The sequence below is a fragment of the Triticum dicoccoides genome, chromosome 5B, assembly GCF_002162155.2.
Source record: "Triticum dicoccoides isolate Atlit2015 ecotype Zavitan chromosome 5B, WEW_v2.0, whole genome shotgun sequence".
In the NCBI taxonomy this organism is placed as follows: domain Eukaryota; kingdom Viridiplantae; phylum Streptophyta; class Magnoliopsida; order Poales; family Poaceae; genus Triticum; species Triticum dicoccoides.
In genome coordinates, this window is record NC_041389.1 from 567942683 (window position 1) to 567947601 (window position 4919).

The following is a 4919-nucleotide window of genomic DNA, read 5'->3' on the forward strand; positions in this document are numbered from 1 at the left end:
GGGTACACCTTCTACCATAGATCCGAAGGCAAGATATTTGTTGCTAAGAATGGAACCTTTCTAGAGAAGGAGTTTCTCTCGAAAGAAGTGAGTGGGAGGAAAGTAGAACTTGATGAGGTAATTGTACCTTCTCTTAATTTGGAAAGTAGTTCATCCGACAAATCCGTTCCCGTGATGCCTACGCCAAATAGAGAGGAAGCTAACGATAATGATCATGAAACTTCAGATCAAGTTGCTACAGAACCTCGTAGGTCAACCAGAGCATGATCCGCACCAGAGTGGTACGGTAATCCTGTTTTGGAAGTCATGTTACTAGACCATGATGAACCTACGAACTAAGAAGAAGCTATGATGAGCCCAGATTCCGATAAATGGCTTGAGGCCATGAAATCTGAGATAGAATCCATGTATGGGAATAAAGTGTGGACTTTGGTTGACTTGCTCGATGATCAGCGAGCCATAGAAAATAAATGGATATTCAAGAGGAAGACAGACAGTGATGGTAGTGTTACTATCTACAAAGCTCGAATTGTCGTAAAAGGTTTTTGACAAGTTCAAGGTGTTGACTACGATGAGATTTTCTCACTCGTATCAATGCTTAAGTCTATCTGAATCATGTTAGCAATTGCTGCATTTTATGAAATCTGGAAAATGGATATCAAAACTGCATTCCTTAATGGATTCATTAAAAAAAGTTGTACTAGAAGGTTTTTGTCAGTCCTAAAGGTGCTAACAAAATGTGCAAGCTCCAGCGATCCCATCTATGGACTGGTGCAAGCATCTCAAAGTTGGAATATACGCTTTGATGAGTTGATCAAAGCATATAGTTTTATACAGACTTGAGGTGAAGCCTGTATTTACAAGTAGTGGGAGCACTACAACCTTTCTGATAAGTATATTTGAATGACATTGTTGATCAGAAATGATGTTGAATTTTCTGGAAAGCATAAAGGAGAGTTTGAAAGGAGTTTTTCAAAGAAAGACCTCGGTGAAGCTGCTTACATATTGGGTATCAAGATCTATAGAGATAGATCAAGATGCTTGATAAGATTTTTCAATGAGTACATACCTTGACAAGATTTTGAAGTAGTTCAAAATGGAACAGTCAAAGAAGGAGTTCTTTCCTGTATTGCAAGGTGTAAAGTTGAGTAAGACTCAGAACCCGACCACAGCAGAAAATAGAAAGAGAATGAAAGTCATTCCCTATGCCTCTGTCATAGGTTCTATAAAGTATGCTATGATGTGTACCAGACCTATTGTGTACCTTATCATGAGTTTGGCAAGGGGGTACGATAGTGATCCAGGACTGGATCACTGGATAGCGGTCAAAGTTATCCTTAGTTACCTAAGAGGACTAAGGAAATATTTCTCGGTTATGGAGGTGATAAAGAGTTCTCCGTAAAGAGTTACGTCGATGCAAGATTTTACACCGATCCGGATGACTATGAGTCTCTATCTGGATACATATTAAAAGTGGGAGCAATTAGCTAGAGTAGCTCCATGCAGAGAATTGTAGACATAGAAAATTTGCAAAATACATATGGCTCTGAAATATGGCAGACCCGTTGACTAAACCTCTCTCACAAGCAAAACATGATCACACCTAAATACTCTTTGGGTGTTAATCACATAGTGATGTGAACTAGATTATTGACTCTAGTAAAACCTTTTTGGTGTTGGTCACATGGTGATGTGAACTATGGGTGTTAATCACATAAAGATGTGAACTATTGGTATTAAATCACATGGCGATGTGAACTAGATTATTGACTCTAGTGGAAGTGGGAGACTGAAGGAAATATGCCCTAGAGGCAGTAATAAAGTTGTTGTTTTATATTTCCTTATTTCATGACAAATGTTTATTATTCATGCTAGAATTGTATTAACCAGAAACTTGATACATGTGTGGATACATAGACAAAACATCGTGTCCCTAGTATGCCTCTACTTGACTAGCTCGTTAATCAAAGATGGTTAAGTTTCCTAGCCATAGACTTGTGTTGTCATTTGATGAAAGGGATCACATCATTAGGAGAATGATGTGATGGATAAGACCCATCTGTTAGCTTAGCATAATGATTGTTCAGTTTTATTGCTACTTCTTTCTTCATGTCAAATATATACTCCTCCGACTATGAGATTATGCAACTCCCGGATGCCGAAGGAATGCCTTGTGTGGTATCAAACATCACAGCGTAACTGGGTGATTATAAAGATTCTCTACAGGTATCTTCGAAGGCGTTTGTTGGGTTGGCATAGATCGAGATTAGGATTTGTCACTCCGAGTATCGGAGAGGTGTCTCTGGGCCCTCTCGGTAATGCACATCATATGAAGCCTTGCAAGCAATGTGACTAATGAGTTAGTTACAGGACGATGCATTACAGAACGAGTAAAGAGACTTGCTGGTAATGAGATTGAACTAGGTATGAAAGATACCGACGATCGAATCTCGAGCAAGTAACATACCGATGACAAAGGGAATAACGTATGTTGTCATAATGGTTCGACGGATAAAGATATTCGTAGAATATGTGGGAGACAATATGAGCATCCAGGTTCCGCTATTGGTTATTGACCGGAGAGGTGTCTCGGTCATGTCTACATAGTTCTCAAACCCATAGGGTCCACACGCTTAACATTTGATGACAATTTGTATTATATGAGTTATGTGATTTGATGACCGAATGTTGTTCGAAGTCCTGGATGAGTTCACGGACATGACGAGGAGTCTCGAAATGTTCGAGAGGTAAATATTATATATAAGACAATAGTATTTGGACACCGGAAGTGTTCCCGGGGTACCGGGTATGTATCGGGTCACCGGAAGGGGTTCCGGGCAACCCCTGGCAAACTACATGGGCCTAATGGGCCAAGAAGGGGACAGACCAGCCCCTAAGGGGCTGGTGCACCCTGTGTAGGCTGAATTAGGAGAGGGGAAGGAAAGAGGGGAATAGAGGAGGAACGGGAGGGATTCGGCCTCCCCCTTCCTTCCCTCCTCCCTCCTCCTTCCTTCCCCCTCCCGAAGATATGGAAAGGGGGGAGCCGAATAGGATTAGGGCCCCAAGTAGGATTCCTCCCACTTGGGCGCCCCTTGGCTGCTCCCTCTCCCTCCCACCTATATATATGAGGGTAGGGCACCACTAGAACACACAATATTGATTGTGGTGCCCTCTCCATAGTTTACACCTCTAGTCATATTCACATAGTGCTTAGGCGAAGCCCTACACGGATCACTTCACCATCACCGTCACCTCGCTATTGTGCTGAAGCAACTCTCCCTCAACACTTTGCTGGATCAAGAGTTCGAGGGACGTCATTGAGCTGAACGTGTGTAGAACTCGGAGGTGTCGTACATTTGGTGCTTGATCGGTCGGAACAAGAAGAAGTTCGACTACATCAACTGCGTTGTCAAACACTTCCGCTTTCGGTCTATGAGGGTACGTGGACACACTCTCCCCCTCTTGTTGCAGTCAAAGTTATCCTTAGTTACCTAAGAGGACTAAGGAAATATTTCTCGGTTATAGAGGTGATAAAGAGTTCGTCGTAAAGAGATATGTCGATGCAAGCTTTTACACCAATCCACATGACTCTGAGTCTCAATCTGGATACATATTGAAAGTGAGAGCAATTACCTATAGTAGATCCAAGCAGAGAATTGTAGACATAGGAAATTTGCAAAGCACATACGGCTCTGAATATGGCAGACCCGTTGACTAAACTTCTCTCACAAGCAAAACATGATCACACCTTAGTACTCTTTGGGTGTTAATCACATAGCGATGTGAAATAGATTATTGACTCTAGTAAACCCTTTGGGTGTTGGTCACATGGCGATGTGAACTATGGGTGTTAATCACATACAGATGCAAACTATTGGTGTTAAATCACATGGGGATGTGAACTAGATTATTGACTCTAGTGGAAGTGGGAGACTGAAGGAAATATGCCCTAGAGGCAATAATAAAGTCATTATTTATATTTCCTTATATCAAGATAAATGTTTATTATTCATGCTAGAATTGTATCAACCGGAAACTTAGTACATGTGTGGATACATAGACAAAACAAAGTGTCCCTAGTATGCCTCTACTTGACTAGCTCATTAATCAAAGATGGTTATGTTTCCTGACCATAGACATGTGTTGTCATTTGATAAATGGGATCACATCATTAGAGAATGATGTGATGGGCAAGACCCATCTGTTAGCTTAGCATAATGATTGTTAAGTTTTTATTGCTATTGCTTTCTTCATGACTTATACATGTCCCTCTGACTATGGGATTATGCAACTCCCGAATACTGGAGGAACACCTTGTGTGCTATCAAACATCACAATGTAACTAGGTGATTATAAAGATGCTCTACATGTATCTCCGGAGGTGTTTGTTGAGTTGGCATAGATCGAGATTAGGATTTTCCACTCTGTGTATCGGAGAGGTATCTCTGGACCCTCTCGGTAATGCTCATCACTATAAGCCTTGCAAGCAATGTGTAACATCCCAAATTTTCAATTTGGAATGTTATACATTAGATCATTATTGCATATCATATTCTAATGCATTTTGGGTTGATCCTAGAAATTCTACGCAACTCAAGGACCCACGGAGAGAGTTGGGGATTTCGTTATTTTCATTTTTGAGTTTACTCAAATTTTTGAAAAGAGGATCGTTTGATTTTAATTATTTTTCTTTTGAATATTTCTTATATAAAAATAAAAGAGAGGGGATAAAATGACTTCCCCAAAATAAAGAAATATTGGAGGTTAAATATTAAAATCAAATAAGAATTTTATTCAGAGTTTTATCGCTATTTTATTTGAATTAGGAAAAAAATGCATTTTCCAAAATTGCAATAGAGGCCCAAATAAATGTTCACTTTTTCCGCTAAATTTTTAGAGGACGGGGAAAATTTATGTCA